The following is a 20,205-nucleotide window of genomic DNA, read 5'->3' on the forward strand; positions in this document are numbered from 1 at the left end:
TAGCCGGACAGGGGGCATATTATGGCATGAGGCCCATAAGTAGCTGCCACCCCTGCCAGCTACAAAACCCTCAACCCCAGACCTTCTCTGCCCCTGCCAACTACCAGCTCTGGAGCACCTGCTATTCGCTACACCCCCGCCTCCCCAGGGTTATCAAGCTAAAGCTGAGGCAGCAGTGATCACACTATGGCATATATCCCTCCCACTTCCCCCCTTAAATAAAATCTCCACAAAGATTTCTCTCTTTTTTTTTTTTTTGCTTCCCTTTCTTTCATCACTTACCAGTTTCCCTTCCTACCTCCCTTGGTGGGAGAGTGTAATGGAGTGGGGTTGTGTGAGTGGGCCACAGTGGGCGGTGTAGAGCCAGAGAGGCCAGGAGCCAAATCACGCATGGGTATATGAGGTTCAAGAGCACAGGGAGGGAAGCCATGGCCACTGCCATCCAGCCTGCAATGTTCGCGATGGAAGCTGAGAGGATTCAACCAGGCTAAAGGGAAAAGCGTGAGACTTGGGCACCCCTCCGAGCAGCATTTCCCGGGGGCGGGCATGACTGGTCAGTCCTTCCTTCAAGCCTGCAGGTTGGGATGGTGAGGACGCATCAGGGGGTCTGCACAGGGAAGCCAGTAGACACTGTAGTGTGGGGATGAAAGGGCGTTGACCCAGCACTGCTCTCAGCAGGCCCATCTCCTCTCCTGGTCCATATCCCCCATCTACCCATCAAGCTTGGCACCTTGACCCTTCAGGCAGCCAGGTGCCTCCTAGGCCTGGACCTAATGATCCAGAGAGTGATCTCAGTTTTGCTTAATAGATCACATGGTGCACCACATGACATCACCAGCTTATGGGGGCCCCCCAACTCTGGCACCTCAGGATGCTGGTGGCCTGGCAATTTCTCCCACCTTGAATGGAGGCAGCGCCTTCAGTCTTCCCTCCCCCAATATCACCTCCTCCTCTTCCTCCTCTCTCCAGCTTTCAGGGCTAATGGGCCCAGCCTTGCCTTCAGTGCTTGAGCTGATGAGGGGATGAGAGTGAGCAGAGTTGGGATCAGTGGGCAGCAGGGCTAGGGGTTAACTTTGAGGGCTGCCACTTGTCATCCCATCTCCCCCCACCATTCCTCTCCAAATTCCCTGAGGGAGCTGTCCACATCTACTGCTTCCCCACTTCCTCTCCTTGACCCCCTGCAATCTGGCTTCCACCCGCTTTATGCCATAGAAATAAGGTCACCAATGACTTCCTTCCTGCCAAATCCAGTGACCTCTATTCCACCCTAGTCCTTCTGGACTTCTCAGCTGCTTTCGACACTGTGGACCACTCCCTTCTCCTGGAAACTCCAATGACACAGCCCTCTCCTTGTTCTCCTCCTAACTCTCTGACAACTTCTCAGTCTCTTTCGCCAGTTCCTCCTCTGCCTCCCACCCCCTAACTGCAGGAGTCTCTCAGGCTCAGTTCTGGGTCCCCTTCTATTCTATTCAATTGTATTTATTGAGAGCTTACTGTGTGCAGAGCTACATCCACTCCCTTGGAGAACTCATTCACTCCCATGGCTTCAACTACCATCTCTACACAAATGATTCCCAAATCTATCTCTCCAGGCCTGACCCCTCTCCTACTTTTCTGCAGTCTCACATTCCCTCCTGCTTTCAGGACATCCCTACTTTAACGTCCTGCTGACATTTCAAAGCTCACATGTCCAAAATTGAAATTCCTCATCTTTCTACCCAAGTCCTGTCCTCTCCCTGTTTTTCTCATCACTGTTAACAAAACCACTATCTTCCCGGTCACACAAGCCCTTAACCTTGGCATTATCATCTACTCATCCCTCTCATTCAACCTACACCTTCAATCTGTCACCAAATCCTACCAGTCCTACCTTCACAACAGCACTAAAATCCAGCCTTTCCTCTACATTCAAACTGCTACTACACTGGTCCGAGTGTTTATCATATCACACCTTGACTACTGCATAGGCTTCCTCATTGACCTCCCTGCTTCCTGTCTCTCCCCATTCAGGTCCTCACTTCACTCTGCTGCCCAGGTGATTTATCTAAAAAACTATTCAGTTCACATCTCTCCACTCCTCAAAAATCTCCAACGGTTTCCCATTCACCTCCACTTCAAACAGAAACTCCTTACCTTCCGGTTTAAAACATTCTACTTGGCCCCTCCTTTCTTACCTCAATGATTTGCTACTACGACCCACCCCACACGCTTTGATCCTCCAATGCCAACCTACATAATATACCTCGATCTCATCCATCTCTTCCAAAGGCTTATCCTGACTAAGCCCTACTTTCCCCTACTCCCTCTCCCTTCTACGTTGCCGATGCATTTAGATCAGCCCCAGAGAACTTATGTACATACCTATAATTTGTTTTTATGTCTGTCTACCCTTCTATACTATTAGCCCCTTTCAATCATATTTATTGAGCGCTTACTGTGTGCAGCACTGTACTAAGCGCTTGGGAAGTACAAGTTGGCAACATATAGAGATGGTCCCTACCCAACAGTGGACTCACAGTCTAGAGACTTGACTGTGTGCAGAGAATGTGTCTAGCAACTCTGTAGCATTGTGCTCTCCCAATCAATCATATTTATTGAGCGCTTACTGTGTGCAGAGCACTGTACTAAGTGCTTGGGAAGTACAAGTTGGCAACATATAGAGACAGTCCCTACCCAACAGTGGGCTCACAGTCTAGAAGGGGGAGACAGAGAACAAAACCAAACATATTAACAAAATAAAATAAATAGAATAGATATGTACAAGTAAAATAAATAAATAAATAGAGTAATAAATATGAGCAAACATATATACATATATACAGGTGCTTTGGGGAAGGGAAGGAGGTAAGATGGGGAGGATAGAGAGGGGAGCAAGGGGGAGAGGAAGGAGGGGGCTCAGTCTGGGAAGGCCTCCTGGAGGAGGTGAGCTCTCATTAGAGCCTTGAAGGGAGGAAGAAAGCTAGCTTGGCGGATGTGCGGAGGGAGGACATTCCAGGACAGGGGGACGACGTGGGCCGGGGGTCGATGGCGGGACAGGCAAGAACGAGACACAGTGAGGAGATTAGCGGCAGAGGAGCGGAGGGTGCGGGCTGGGCTGGAGAAGGAGAGAAGGGAGGTGAGGTAGGAGGGGGCGAGGTGATGGAGAGCCTTGAAGCCGAGGGTGAGGAGTTTCTGCCTGATGCGCAGATTGATTGGTAGCCACTGGAGATTTTTGAGGAGGGGAGTAACATGACCAGAGCGTTTCTGGACAAAGACAATCCGGGCAGCTGCATGAAGTATGGATTGAAGTGGGGAGAGACACGAGGATGGGAGATCAGAGAGGAGGCTGATGCAGTAGTCCAGACGGGATAGGATGAGAGCTTGAACGAGCAGGGTAGTGGTTTGGATGGAGAGGAAAGAGCGGATTCTTGGCAATGTTGCGGAGGACTTAGTACAGTGTTCTACACACAATAAGTGCTCAGTAAATACCAATGATGGAAAGGAGTGCAGTCTCCACTGCTGACAGCCCCCTCCCTGGAATGTCACTGAGCTGCATGAGAAAAGAGGTCAACATGGGGAGAACACATATCTGAAATGAGAGGAGAGGGAGGGAGAGGAGATTCATGTCAGCATGAAATTTGTTACCTCAAGAAATTGTGCATGCAGAATATATTAGTAGATTCAAGAAAGGTTTGGATAAATTCATGGATGAAAAGTTCACAGTAGGCTTCACAAGACAACAGAGTTGCAGACACATTCCCTGTCCACAATGAGCTGACAATCTAGAGATCGATAGATTTGTTGGAGGGGTTATTAATGTTCTTCTTCCCCCTCTAGACCGTAAGCTCCTTGTACACAGGGAACATGTCCAGCCACTCTGCAGACAAGTACTTAATAAATACGATTGATTGATTGGAAGCTGTGTCCAAACCGCAGAACGTGGCAGAAGAGTTTCTTTTGAGGGTGGATGGGTGCTGCAAATTAAAATAACGGACATAAAAGTATCTGAAGCTGAATTAGAACCGGACGGGGACCAGACTTTTTTTCCCCCAATGATATTTGTTAAGTGCTTACTATGTGCCTGGCACTGTTTTAAGTACTGAGGTGGTAGACATGTTCCCTGCAAGCTTACAGTGTAGCTTCTGAGTTTATATTGATCTGGTAGGGGAACGCAAAGATTCTGGAGCAACTGGGAGAGTCAGTGTCCTCTGGAGAAACCCACTAGGTTCTGGCCAATTTGGGCTGAACTAGCTGGATGTTTACAAAATGGAGGCCAAGTGACATCATCATGACATGCTGCTGCCCTGCAGAGTGTGTGACATCATGTGCATTTCTGGGTCCATTTTTTTTTGGAGTATCATTCCTGGCCACTCAATCAATGGTATTTATTGAACACTGTACTGAGCACTTGGGAGAGTACAACACAACACAGTTGGTTGACACGTTCTCTGCCTACAAGGAGTTTACAGTCTAGTGGTAGGAGACAGACGTTAATATAAATGAATTATAGATAGGTATATAGTTTCTGGGAGACTCAGGGTGGGGTGAAGTCCAAGGGTCCAAAAGGTACAGATATCCAAGTGCACTCTACTTACATTTCCTCCACCAGAAATGTTTCCCTGCCATTGCAGGTATATATATTCTTTTTATTTGTTCTTAGTAGGCTGAGCTGTTTCTCAATTTCCCTTTCTTCTGCTTCAGAGATTATTGCATTTGGAGTTTCAAGAGATTTCAAAAATACCAGAGAGGTAGACAGAAAGCCAATATTTCAGAAGACATCAAGTTGCTAGGTGAAGCTTAATGACTCTAATGGTAGCTCTTTGACAAGTAAGGAAAATAGCATATTGACTACAGAAATCATACATGAAGCTTAAAGTGGCCATGGACGATGATATGAATACAGATATGAAAATATATATATATCTCATTAAACAGGGCAGTTAATATGCATCCTCGTTGTCCACACTTCAGCAGACTGCTCTCCAAAAGACAAAAATGTATGAGTTGCTTAAATTTCACAAGTGAATACATTTTACATGGTTTTTGCAGGTATAGCTTACATTTCAAAATCCCAGGTCTGGGAGTCAGAAGGACCTGGATTCCATTCCCAGCTCTGCCATTTACCAGCTTGATAATAATAGTGATGGTATTTGTTAAGCTCTTACTGTGTCAAGCACTGTTCTAAGCACTGTGATAGACACACGCTATTCAGGTTGGATATAGTTCCTGTTCCACATGGAGCTCACAGTAGCAATTCCCATTTTACAGATGAGGTAATTTAGGCCCAGAGAAGTGAAGTGACTTGCCCAAGGTCACACAGCAGACAAGAGGTGGAGCTGGGATTAGAACCCAGGTCCTCCTGAAATCCAGGCCCGTGCTCTATCCTATTGGCCATGCTGCTTCCCCTCTAGACTGTAAGCTCATAGTGGGCAAGGATTGTCACTCTTGATTGTTGTACTTTCCCAAGCACTTAGTACAGTGCTCTCTGCACATAGTAAACGCTTAATAAATACAACTGAATGAATGTCCTGAATGACAGTTATCTTGGGAGGGTGGGCAGCATGATATTATTCCTGATGGATGCCACCCTGAAGTAACCACTCACCTCGTCTACCGGCCTAAACTAGCCCTGTCTTTAGGCCCCACAAAGGCAGGCTATGGTGGCCATGAGTCCATGGTGGCTTGGACCAGCCCTGCTGGCTTCTCTCCTTACTCTGGGCTTTGCACGTATTTGTCCTCCCCCGTCTCCCACTCTAGACTATAGCTCCCTGTCTAGAACGTAAGCTCGTTGTAGACAGGGAATGTGTCCAGCAATTCTGTTAAATTGTTTTCTCCCAAGTGCCTAGTAAAAAGCTCTGCACACAGTAAGTGCTCAATAAATATGGTTGATTGATGGCTGGCCCATATTTCCTCTGTGGGGTGTCACCTCGCTTTCCTCATCCCTATTTCTCTTCCTCAGGCCCCTGGCAGGTCTCTTTTGACTCTCTGGTATGCTTTCCCTGTCTCCATTTCTCTCTACTCACTGTCCCCATCTCCTCAACTCTTCTTTTTGCACGTTTTCTGTAGGTCTTTCTCCTCAATTTCTCCATCCGCCTGATTCCCGGACATGCAAAAAGCATTTAGGGACAGATGCTCAAGCCTATAATTTAGATACAGTGACAGTGGTTCTTCACAGCTAGCCCCATCCCACCTGTTCTTATCTCATCTCCCTCTGTACCCTAGTTTGTACTTTATATTCCTCGCAAAGAATAAATGACCTTGATCATGACGCAGAGAGCCATTTCACCTCTCCAAAAGTGTGCAGTTTTTTTTTCCATGGATCTCAGAGATAAATGCATCTGATTTCTAAAGTGCAGTGACTGTACTAAAAGGTGAGTTCAAATGATTTATTTTAATTTCTATTACCATTTTAAAATCTAAACATTTCCTTTTGACAAAAAGATATAGAATTTTTCTGTCTTTTTATTCCAGGTAATGTCATAGCAACTAAAGATTTTTTTTCCCCTCTGATTTCCCCTCAGGTACTCATGACTCATTGGAAACTTATAAAATATGAATAACATTAAAGACTCCAACGGAATAAATATGATTTCCTGGTATCCACTCACTGCACACTGACAATTACTGAGCAACAGCATGAAACAACGAAGACATCAAAAGTGAAAAATGGCTCCGACACAACTAGACGCCTACACAATCAACACCGCAAGTAAGGTTCTCAATTAAGCACCCTCGACCTGGCAATTCCATAGGTTAAATTTCCTGATTAAAGCGTACATTTCTTCCAGAAAATGATGGCAGCCACCGGGGTTTTGCAATGTTAACTGCTAATTGGATTTTACAATTGGATTGGAATTCCTTTTTTCCTCTTTCCAATTGCATGGCCCAGAACTCTAATTTTTGCATATTAGGTACTCCATACTAAGTGCAGTTATGCAGAAGTCATCAAGTCAATATCAAAACAAACACACTAACCTATGTTGCAATTTTCAACTTAGCTTCCTTTCATGAAAAAAATTAAAGCAACCCAGTTTATAAAATATAAAATAAGGACATCCCTTGGTGATTTATTACACAACAATACATTATTAGAAGTGTTTCTGGGTTGGGCAGGGAATCAATCAATGGCATTTATTGGTCACTTATTGGGTGCAGAGCACTGTATGAAGCACTTGGGAGAGTACAATGTAATGGAGTTGGTAGACAGGTTCCCTCATTTCTACCGACCCTATTGTATCAAATTTTCCCCAAAGCGCTTCATACAGCGCTTGACCTGCAATACAGTAAGCACTCGGTAAGTGCCTGTGTGGTGTTGGACTATCTCCAGCCAGTAGTCTGTGGAACAGTTTCCAAGGGGGATGTTCCCAGAGAATGAGTTTTGGGATGACCTGGACCAACATGGCCACACTAAGCTTACCCTACATGTCAATTGACAAAGGCTGAAACATTCCTCCAAGTAGTGCAATCTTGCTGTTGAATGAATGAGTTAAGGTTAAGAAATGGGCAGGGAACGTGCCTACCAACTATGATATATTGTCCTCTCCCAAGGGCTTAGTATAGTGCTGTGCACACAGTAAGTGCTCAATAAATACCACTGATTGATTGAAACATTAGACACTAATGAATTTAGCCATCCACCCCTTTATCCGGGGCTAAATCACTCACTACTATTTATTGAGCCCTTACTGAGTGCAGAGTACTGTGCTAAGCACTTGGGAGAGTACAATACAGAGCTGGGAGACATGTTTCCTGCCCACAGTGCGTTTACATCCATGTGATGAGACAGAATTAGCACTACTCTTTGGACAAAATAGCTTCTCATTGGTTCCCAACTCCAGATCTGCCTGTTTTTTTGATCTCCCCAAGATACAGAGAAAGATGGGGAAGGGAGGAGAAAAGACTAAGTCACAGGACACACCCATAAGCCCAACTTAATAATTATGGTATTTGTTAAGTGCTTACTATGTGCCAAGCACTGTTGCTCTCCTGGGCAGCCCCTTGGCCTCAGGAAGTCCTTGTCCCTCCTCATATCTGACAGAAAATTACTCTCCCCCTCTTCAAAGCCTAATTGAAGACACATCTACAAGAGGCCTTCCCTGACTAAGCCCTCCTTTCCTCTTCTCCCATTCCCTTCTACTTTGCCCTGACTTGCTCCCTTTATTCATCCTGCCTCCCAGCCCCACAGTACTTACATCCATATCTGTAATTTATTTATATTGTCTGCCTCCTCCTCTATCTAGACTGTAAGCTCACTGTAGGCAGGGAATGCATCTGTTTACTGTCATACTGTACTCTCCCAAGAGTGCTCTGCACAGAGTAAGCACACAATATAACTGAATGAATGGTTGGGGAAGGCCTGCTGGAGGGGATGTGGTTTGGGAAGGTCACTGAAAAGAGGGAGAGCTGTGATCTGTTGGATATGAAGGGGGAAGGAATATCAGAAAGGAGGAAGGGTTTAAACAAGGGGTGGAAAGCTGGAGAGATAAGAGTGAATAGATCATGGTGAATAGGTTAAAAGGAATGAAGCATGTGAGCTGAGGCACAGTGGGAGAAGAAACTGGAGAAGTAGGGAGTCGGTTGATTGAATGCCTTAAAGTCAATGGTCAGGAGTTTTGGCTTGATGCAGAGAGTAATGGCTAACCACTGAAGGCTTTTGAGGAGTGAGGAGATGTCTGCAGAACAATGTTTTAGGAAAATGATCCAGGCTGTAGAGTTAAGTACGGTTTGGAGAGGGGGAGAGAGCCATGGCAAGGAGACCAGTGATGAGGCTGATGCAGAAATCAAACCAGAATAATAATATATGTTAAGCACTCACTATGTGCCAAGCACTGTACTAGACACTGGGAGACATAGAAGATAATCAGGTCAGACACAGACCCTGTCCCACATAGGACCTCAGATCTAAGGGAGACAAAAAACAGGTATTGAATCCCCATTTTATAGATGAGGAAACTGGGGCACAGAGATGTTAAGTGCCTTGCCCAAAGTCACCAAGCAGGCAAATGGCAGAGCCAGGATCAGAACCCACGTTCTCCGCATCCCAGGACAGGGCTCTTTTCATTAGGTTACACTGTTTCCACAAGGCTATGACAAGGGCCTGGATCAGCAAGGCGGCCATTTGGAAGGGAAAGTCTCAAACTTTAATGGGCCAAGGAAGAAGAGCAGTCAAATTGGCAACAGAAGAAGCAGGCAGAGGTGAATGAGGAGAAGCAGAAGAGTATGGTAATTGTCAAGTCAAAGCCAGAAGGAAGTTCACATGTGTGTGCACACACAGGAAAGAGCAAGCAAGATTGGCTGAGCAAGTGAAGTTGAGTATCGAAGCAATTTTGTCCACCTGAGAGTGATGAGGAGAAAGGGGAAAGATGAAATTTGGAGTGAGTAGAACCTGTCCTAATGATGGACATCAAATACACACACACATGCATATATATATATATATATATATATATATAAACAGTGCCTCGCATATAGTAAGTTGGTATTTGTTAAGCACTTACTAAGCACTGGGGAGGTTACAAGGTGATCAGGTTGTCCCACGGGGGGCTCACAGTCTTAATCCCCATTTTACAGATGAGGTAACAGGCACAGAGAAGTTAAGTGACTTGCCCAAAGTCACACAGCTGACAAGTGGAGGAGCTAGGATTTGAACCCATGACCTCTGACTCCAAAGCCCGTGCTCTTTCCACTGAGTCATGCTGCTTCTCTGTGCTTAACAAATATCATTGTTATTATTATTTATTATTTTGTGGCTGCCTGATTTTATAAAAAACAATTGGCAAGACTGGCCTGAGTTGTGTACACCTTCTTCTGTTCATTCTCCCTCCACTCCTATACATGACTTCAATAGAATTGATTCAATGTTGCAAGATCACTTATCTTTGTCCTAAAATCAGGCAGAGCAGGTTTTAGTTAAAAACCAATCTGTGTTATGAATGGGAGGAAATGGGCTTGTTATAGTACTATGTTTGCAACCTTGTTGGCAGCAATTCATTGCAAATACTTGAATAACTGTGAGGAATTAAATTTGTTCCCCTCCAATTTGTGCTCTCATTTGCATGATGTAAACAGCTTCTGACAGGCACATTTTTCCTCTTACTTCAAACAAATGGTCTTTATTATCCAGAAGAAAATTAGTAGCAAGTGAAGGCTTATTTTAAAGATGCCAAATCTAAATTATTAACTTGAAATACTTTTTTCTTCAAATCCTTCTTAATTCCTCACTAACATAATAACACCTCTCCCACTCACTCACTTTAGGTCACAAACTCAATTTCAAACTCATTTTTCCCCTTTCTTTCCTCTAATAGGGAGCCTCTAGCCAGGATCTCTTTGGTTGAATTCAAAATTCCTTTCCATCCTATTATCATTCATCTGTGTTCACATTCTCACTGGGCAGCTTGTTCAAGTATCACTTGTCATTCATCTATCTAGCTGAGATGATGAGAAGGTTAATTGATAAATTGTGAAGTACACTGCACAAAGGGCTTTAGAAATTTTTAATAATGAGCCCAATTATCTCCTCCTTGAAGCAGGGAGAGGGGAACTGATTTCTCAGGCCTGGGTAGGTATGGATACCTTGGAGATATGAGAGAAAGGAGACGTATAGATACCTTGGAGATATAAGGAGGGAAAGGAGACCATTATTATATTTTTAAACATACACACACACCCCTCCCCCCTCCACCCGAACCTTGGGTAAATTAAAATGGGTGGAGTGGGGCTGCAGCTTCTGGCGAACAAAGAAACAGCATAATAATAATAGTATTAAGTGCTATGTGCCAGGCACTGTACTAAGCGGTAGGGGAGATACAAGTAAATCGAGTTGGACGTAGTCCCTGTCCCACATAATTCTATTTGTTCTGACGATTTTGACTCCTGTCTACATGTTTTGTATTGTTGTCTGTCTCCCTCTTCTAGACTGTGAGCCCGTTGTTGGGTAGGGACCATCTCTATATGTTGCCGACTTGTACTTCCCAAGCACTTACTACGGTGCTCTGCACACAGTACGCGCTCAATACATATGATTGAATGAATTAATTTTACAGATGAGGTAACAGGCACAGAGAAAAGAAGTGACTTGCCCAAGGTCACACAGCAGGCAAGTGATGGAGCGGGGATTAGAACACAGGTCCTTCTAACTCCCAGGCCCGTGCTCTATCCACTAGGCAGGAGCTCTAAGCAGTACAGCTCCTCTCTGGCCCAGCCTCTTGCCATCCTGGAATGTCCATTACAGGACTTTCTAGCTGAGTTCAGGTACATTATGACTTATTTTCAGCACTGCTACTTACCCACTCTTTTCCCACCGCACCTCAGCTCATACTTCATTCTCCTCAACTAACACATTCACTGTTTCTTTCTCTTATTTCTCCAACCCCCCCCCCTCCCCCACCACCACACACACCCTCCTTCCTGGAACTCCTTCCTCCTTCAAATCCAACATATAGCTCTTCCCCTCTTCAAAGCCCTTCTGAAATCACATCTCCTCCCAAGACAAGGACTCTGTTCAAGCTGAATAGGTTTTATCTACCCCCAGTGCTTAGTTCAGTGCCTGGCACAGAGTAAGTTCTTAAATATCATAAAAAGTAGGTATTCAATAAATCTGATGATGATTAATTAACCCAGTCTGGATCCAGGAAGGGACAGAAAATAACAGTTCTTGTGGGCAGGGACTGTGTCTACCAATTCTGTTGAATTGTACTCTCCAAAGCACTTAATACAGTGCTCTGCTCACAGTAAGCCCTCGATTTCAGACTCTGGGATGTCTCTGTTGCTGAATTGTACTTTCCAAGCACTTAATAGAGTGTTCTGCACACAGTAAGCACTCAATAAATATGAATGAATGAATTTGGTGTTACACATCCAGGAGCGGGGCCGGGGGGCAATGGGTAGAGTTGACAGTGAAGTTGTCCTCAGTGAGCCATCGACTCTGTGGCTTAGAGGGACTCATTGAGAAGAAACAGAATGTAAGGCAGCATTAAAGCTGCCGCCTGGCCAGTGATTCTCTGCTCAAAGCAGGCACAACTGTGCTTCAAAGGGAGAATAAAGGCAAGAGGTCAGTAGCCGTGGAGAGGGAAGTAAGAGAGTGGCTGCTTTCCCCAAAGAAACCTTGGAAAGGAGAGGCAAACTTCACCTCATTTAGTCTTTACCACTGTCAGATCTATAAGTTAAGTAAGGAGTCCAGAGAGAGGATGGTGTTTCACCTGAGGTTGAGAATAATTTTTGTTTCTGAGATTGCACTTCATGCTGCAATTTTTTTATTTTATTATTTTTTTTTTTACAAATGCCCCTTGGGCCTCTGCTCTTCCAGTCTGAACAGCAGTGATACAAAGACAATGTTAGGGACTAGAGTTTAGTTTCAGAAGATCTTGAAACTGCTCTACCTAACCATGAATTTATTGCAGCCATAATTACTCTCACTTAGGGATCTGTCTGAATTGAACCCCTGCTGGATCTGGGGTTCATAAGGCTAAATCTGCCACAGTGAAAACAGGTCAACATCTGTCTAGAAACCAGCGAAATAAAAGTATGTCATAGGCCGTAAATTTCTCCAGAATAGTAATTTCCAGAAAGACAATGCCAGTCACCCAGTTGGAATGTCAAATCATGGAGCCACCAAGTTTTTCTTTTTAAGTTTTTTTATATGTTAAGCACTTAGTATGTGCCATGCACTCTACTAAGCATTGGGGAAGATACAAGCTTGTCAGGTTGGACACAGTTCCTGTCCCACATGGGGCTCACAGTTGTAATTCCCATTTTACAGATGAGGTAACAAGCAGAGATAAGTTACGTGACTTGCCCAAGGTCACACAGCAGACAAGCGGAGAGTGTGGATTAGAACCCAGATCCTTCCAACTCCCAGGCCCGTACTCTATCCACTAAGCCATGCTGCTTCTCAATCACATAAACACACGTAAGTAGCACATAAACACATCATCCCTCCCTATGCCTAAGCCTAGCCCTGAACCCTAACCCTGGCACCTAATTCTAACCCAGGCCTTAAAGTTATTGAGGCAACAGTCATGATCTCCATTGGAAAGGGAGGAGCTAATGGAGACTGCTCCCCTCCTCTTGCTTTTCAAGGCTGGAACTACTCTTTACTACTTCTCTTTCCAGTCCCTTTCCTGTGACCTGCATCCAGATTCCTCTCTGCCTCAGGGGGAAGCCAGACTAGGTTTTTCAGCAGTTCCTTTGATATCTTCTGCACTCAACACAGCTGTTCCGCCTATATTTTTTCCAGGATAGTCTCCAAATCCTTCATCACTATTTTTTTAAAATAATGGTATTTGTTAATCGCTTACAATGCTAGTCTCTGTACTGAGCACTGGATAAATACAAGCTAACCAGGTAGGACACAGTTTGTGTCCCACATGGAGATCACGGTCTTAATCCCCATTTTACAGATGAGTGAACTGAGGCACAGAGAAGTGATTTGCCTAACATCATGCAGCAGACAAGTGGTGGAGCCGGGATTAGAACACAGGTCCTAAATTAGCTGTGGGCAAGTCATTGTCTACCAACTCTGTCAAGCCATACTCTCCCAAGCGCTTAGTACAGTGCTCTGTAAACAATAAGCACTCAAATACAAGGGAGGAATGTAGGCACAATAAATAATGGACTCAGGGTTTTATGTATGTTCTAGTGCTTTATTTTTCAAATCAACTCACCAAACATCCCTAAGAGAGAAGGCAACTCTATTAGTATTCCTGTTTCTCAAAAGGAGGGACCGTGACAGAGGAATTTAACTGACTTGACCAAAGTTATAAAACAACTCTGGAGCAAAAATCAGGACTGTCATTTAAACCTCCTGACACCCATGAAGATGTTCAATCCCTGGAGCCACCAGAAACTTGAAAGCCTTCAACATGGATCATACATTCTAATGGGTAAGAGAGGGAAAGTTAGGGATGTGAGAAGGAAAAAGTTGGGGGCTTTAGAAGACTGAAAAAAGGTCTTGTAAAAATTCAAAGGAGAAGCAGCATGGCCTAGTGGAAAGAGCATGGGCCTGGGAGTCAGAGAACCTGAGTTCTAATCCCAGTTCTGCCAATTGCTTGCTGTGTGACTTTGGGCAAATTGCTTAACTTCTCTGTGCCTCGGTCCCCTCTGCTGTAAAATGAGGATTAAATGCCTGTTCTACTTCCTACTAAGACTGTAAACCCCACATAAGGCAGGGATTGAGGCCAGCCTAATTAACTTGTACCTACCCAGCACTTAGAACAGTGTTTGACACATAGTGTTAGATACGATTTTTTTTTTAAAAAGAGAAATCTATCCAAGGTGGATTGTTAGGGATGTTACGTGATATATCCATAACAATTAGGATGGATGTCAAAAAAGGAACCATCCCATGGTGCTTATGTCAAACAGAAGCCTGAATTGAATGGACCATCAGTCTGACCCAGGGATGGTGCTGCTTGTCATGTGATTTTGCCTTAGTTTGGAATGAAAATAAATGCCATATAAGTAGGAATTACTAAAGACTAAACCAGCATACTCCCACTGTAATGAACACTGCTGAAAACTCTAAAAAATATTGTTAAAATTGAAATCATCACAGAATTCCTAACCTTCATAAGTTTAAACTAATTTCTGGCAAACTGTTAAGATTTAGGAATCCCCTAAAAAAACTCTTTTTTAAAATGCTGTTTGTTAGTGCTATGTTCCAGGCACTATACTAAGCATTGGGGTAGAGAAGCAGCATTGCTCAATGGATAGAGCACGGGCCTGGGACTCAGAAGGTCATGGGATCTAATCCCAGCTCTGCCACTTGCCTACTGGGTAAGTCACAACTTCTCTGTGCTTCAGTTACCTCATCTGTAAAAGGGGGGTTGAGATTGTGAGCCCCACATGGGACAGAACTGTGTCCAACTTGATTTGCTTGTATCCACCCCAGCACTTAGTACAGGGCCTGGCACATATAAAGCACTTAGCAAATACCATTATTATGATGCAATCTAATCAGGTTGGACACAGTGTATGTCCCACATGGGACTCACAGTCTTTATCCCCATTTTATAGGTGGGGTAACTGAGGTACAGAATAATGAAGTTCTTGGGTAACCTCTGCCCAAGGTTCACACAACAGACAAATGGCAGAGCTGGGATTAGAACTTAAGTCCCTTGGGTCCCAGGCCCTGGTTTTGCCCACTGGGCCATGCTGCTTCTCAGTGGCTTTGCTTATTTTGCCTCCATTCTCAGTAAAATTCCTAATGTGCTTGTGATGGCAGTCTGTGTGGAAGATCAAAGCCATTGAGATTTCTGGCCCTTCTCCTCCCCATCTTGCCTTGCAGGAATTTGAAGCCCTACCAGCTACAACCCTGGATCTTTCCTTGACAGAGGAAAGCTAAATTTAGTCCTCTTCAGTTCTAAAGGTCATATTAAGTTTACCCTAACCTTTGGCCCATCACCATTCATGATAATGAGCATTGGTTGTAATTAAGAGACCCTCCTTTGCTATCAATGCTAACATTAATTTCAACCAGGAACAAAGTATTGAATCTTTTCACATTTTAGTTCTCACAGTAAAACATAATAATGGATGGTCTTAGATCAAATATCAAGCTATGAGCTCACCAGATATAAGATCACAGTAGTTGATAGGCAAGAGTAATTACATTCATAAAGCCTGTTTGAATTCTTTCTTTGGAGTCCAAAGGGAATGGACATAATGCTTTAGGATACATTAAACATCTTTCATTTTTTGTTTGAACAAACCATTGAACAACTGAAAATGAGGTGACTTCATTTGTGACAGTATGAATATCTGGAGGACTAGAATTTACCAAACCAGCTGTGGTTATACCCTGGAGAGGAATTCTGAAAGGTCAAATTTCTGGAAGAAAAAAAAAAGAAGAGTCACATCCCTAAATATTTCTCATCCTGAGAAATCTGCTGCTGAGAGAGAAAACATCAGCCCCATTCTGACCAGGATCACTTCCACATTGACCCTTTCTGAAGGCATTGCTCATCATCCAAGTACCTTCCTCCTCCTCCTAAATACCTGAGGATCTGAGATCCATAAGGCGAGCACCTGAGCCTCTGTGTCCTTCCCCCTTATTCCCAAAGTCCTGTCCTCTGTAGTTAAACAGTCCTGCTGAGATCAAAGTAGTCAATAGGCCTAATAAGTAGCTCACATAGATTTGCTGCCAGCCAGCAAGCAGTAAAGCTCAAACTTAGATAAGTGCCTCTCAAAACCTACCGTTTCACCCTTGGGGCTGCCATCTGACTTTAGTTCCTCACCCGTTATTGCTAGTAAAACACAGGGTAATGCCCATGAAAACCAGTAACAACAACCCTCCTTCCTCCTTCTGGCCCTAAATGCTTTTGACTTTTGATGTCTCTTAGAACATCCAATCAACAAGCCCCACAGAACATCCAGTCGACATCCCCCTCAATTGCTTTGGGACCAACACACCTCCCCTTAAAGTTTCAGCTGTTCCCAGAGAAAGATAATCAGGGCATCATTGCTCCTACCATCATTTCCAACAGCTGAGAAGCAGCCTGGTGTAGTGGATGGGCCTGGGAGTCAGAGGACCTGTGTTCTCATTCCTTAATTAATTAATTAATTAATTATCTGAAATTTATTTGTTTGTATTAATGTCTGCCCCCCCTTTAGACTGTAAGCTCCGTGTGGGCAGGGAATGTGTCTGTTTATTGTTGTATTGTTCTTTTCCAAGCACTTAGTACAGTGCTCTGTACACAGTAAGCGCTCCATAAATACAATTGAATGAATGAAAATAAATGAATTCCAGCTCAGCCACCTGCCTGCTGTGTGACCTTGGCCAAATCACTTCACTTCTCTGTGCCTCAGTTTCCTCAGTGTAAAATGGGGATTCAATACCTGTTCTCCCTCCTACTTAGACTATGAGTCCCACCATGTGGGACAGGCACTGTGACCAACCTGATTATCTTGTATCTACACCAGTGCTTAGTACAGTCCTTGGCACATAGTGCTTAACAAATACCCATAATTATTATTATTATTATTATTGATTATTTCTTCCTCCCCACCCCTGAATAGGGGAAGAGGGCAATGGAGCATCTTCTAGAGTACTTGGATTTGCTCCTTTTTTCACCCTTCCCTCCATCCCACAGCACTTATGTCCATATCTGTAGTTTATTTATTAATATTAAAGTCTGGCTCCCCCTCTTGACTGTAAACTCAGTGTGGGCTGGGAACGTGTCTACCGACTCTGTCTCATTATACTCTCCCAAATGCTAGGAAAAGTGCTCCATATGCAGTAAGTGTGATTGATCGATTGCTTGATAGTGACTTCTTTCATCTTCTTAGGTTTAGACAAGGAAGTTCCTTGAGGCTTGGGTTGAGCCTGACAGACTACCAGGTAAGAAACAAGGCAGCCCACTCTTGGGGTTCAGAGATGGGACTTGAAGTCACTTCTTCAGCCCTTCACTATAGCGGTGGTATCAGCTAGAAGCAACATGGGGTAGTGGATAGTGCACGGGCCCAGGGGTCAGAAGGTCATGGGTTCTAATTCCGGCTCCACCACGTGTCTGCTGTGTGACCTTGGGTCACTTCACTTCTCTGGGCCTCAGTTATTTTCTCCCTAGAAAATGGGGATGAAGACTGTGAGCTCCACGCGACACAGGGACTGTGATCAACCTGATTTGCTTGTAACTACCCCAGCTCCTAGTACAGTGCCTGGAACATAGTAAGCATTTAATTTAACAATAATAATAATAATAAATCCAACCCAGATAAAGGGCTCCTGGACCTGATTGGCACAGGGATCTTCACCAAGCAGGGGATGGGCCACGGGATTGGAGTTCACCTTTCCTCACTTCCGCTTCTTGGCTTCACCCCAGGCAGCCCCTCTGCTCATCCTACCTCATTTTTTTTTTTTATGATATTTGTTAAGGGCTTACTATGTGCCAGACACTGCTCTAAGTGCCATGGTAGATACGAGGTTATCAGGTTGGACACAGTCCAAGTCCCACCTAGGGCTCATAGTCTTAATCTCCATTTTACAGATGGGGGAACTGAAGCACAGAGAAGAGAAGTGACTCACCCAAGGTCATGCAGCAGACAGGTGGCAGAGCCAGGATGAGAACTCAGGTCCTTCTCACTCCCAGGCCTGTGCTCTATGCACTAGGCCACACTACTTCACAACCCTCCACTGCACACGATAGAAGCAGATAGAACGCGTCATCCTGACGATAAGGTCCAGTCAAAAGAAGCAACCCAAATGGCCTTGAAATATCCCCAACCTTCTCTGAGACTGCTTCAGACTGACTTAGGACATGCTTAGGAAAAGGCAAGGGCTGAGGTCAAGATAGACTGAGTCGGTGGAGATGCAAGCTCATGAAACTCGCCGAGGCAGCAATGCTGATTCAAATGTGATGGAATTTTAAGGAAATTTTAAAACAACTTATTAAATAAACATCGAGAAAATGAAATCAGGTCCCTCTCGGCAAAAGGAGAAAAAAAAGAGGAGGAATGCCTGCTGATGCTTCTGGCACGGCTAGTGGCTGCTCCAGCAAAAAAATCAGCAGAATCGACAAGATCTTGAAATGGAGACAGGCTAAGAATAGATGATGTAGTACTCTTACTTCTTCCAAAGGAGATCAGCATTTAGCATCCGCTTCTACACGTTTTATAAAATATTTAGATAAAAGATGTAGGAAGTGGAATAATTTCTGCCCACATTTTTACACTGCCTGCCACACCACCTGTTTCACCAGATGCCTCCAACAGAGATGAGGCTCTCTCCAGTTGCCAGCCCTCAAACACCAAACTCTCTGACATGCCAGGAAGGAAGTCCAAACCACGAGTGTGGTGCGGCTATCTGGTTTGATGAAACCTCTTGGATGCTCTATCTATAAAGCACTATTCTTTCCCGATCATCCTAAAAAAAGAAATGTCTCTCAGTTCCACATCCATTTTATAGCCATACTATAGAAGCCCTAAATTAGAACAGAAAGCCTATTTTAACAGAGTCTCTGAACCAGGATGTTTCCAAGCCTTTTGGTGGTGGCAGATGAAGGCCTTATCTGGGAACAGCTCTATGAAGTCAAGCGCCCAGGGGACCTGTTTTTACCACTTGGAGTGTCTGGCACATAATAATTGTGGCATTTGTTTAGCGCTTACTATGTGTTGGGCATTGTATTAAGCGCTGGGGTGGATACAAGCAAATCAGGTTGGACACGGTCCCTGTGCCACATGGGCTCACAGTCTCAATTCCCATTTTACAGATGAGGGAACTGAGGCCCAGAGAAGTGAAGTGACTTGCCCAAGGCCACACAGCAGACAAGTGGTGGAGCTGGGATTAGAACCCAAGCCTTTCTGACTCCCAGGCTCATGCCCTATCCACTACGCCATGCTGTAAGCTCATAACAAATACCATTAAAAAAAAAATGATCTTACAGTCTAGAAGGGGGAGACAGACATTAATATAAAGAAATAAATTACGGATATGTATACAAGTGGAGGGGCCTAGGGAGGAGAGAATAAAGGTTGCAAATCCAAATGCAAGTGTGACACAGAAGTGGATGGGAGAAGAGGAGCAGCGTGACCTGGTGGATAAAGCATAGGCCAAGGAGTCAGAAGGACTTGGGTTTTAATCCCAGCTCTGCCACTTTTCTACTGTGTGACTTTCAATCAGTCAATCATATTTATTGAGCACTTACTGTGTGCAGGGCACAGTGCTAACTAAGCACTTGGGAGAGTACAAACAACAATGTAGTAGACATACATTCCCTGCCCACAATGACCGTACAGTCTGGAGGACAGCCCAAGTGACCTTGAGCAAGTCACTCAACTTCCCTGTGCCCTCAATTACCTCATCAGTAAAAGGGGATCAAGATCCTGAGCCCCACATGACACATGGACTGCATCCAAATTGATTACCTTGTATCTAGCCCAGCACTTAGGACAGTGCCTGGCACATACTAAATGCTTAATAAATACCATTTAAAAAAAAAGAAAATGAGGTCCTACTTGGTTTAAGTTGGTTCTTCAAGTTGGTTCTGGGTGAAGCCTCTGTATCCATGCCCTTCTTGCGAGAGAGGAAGCCCAGAGCTTGAGGGCTTCTGAATAGCTGAGGTTTTGTTTGTCTGTTTGTTTGCTTGCTTTTTGAGTTCCATTAACGCTATAGGAAATAAAAGATAATCAGGTTGGGCAAAGACCCTGTCCCACATGGGGCTCACAGTCTAAGTAGGAGGGAGTAGGATTTAATCCCCATTTTACAGATGAGGCAAATGAGGCACAGAGAAG

The sequence above is a fragment of the Tachyglossus aculeatus genome, chromosome X3 (assembly GCF_015852505.1).
Source record: "Tachyglossus aculeatus isolate mTacAcu1 chromosome X3, mTacAcu1.pri, whole genome shotgun sequence".
Taxonomy (NCBI): domain Eukaryota; kingdom Metazoa; phylum Chordata; class Mammalia; order Monotremata; family Tachyglossidae; genus Tachyglossus; species Tachyglossus aculeatus.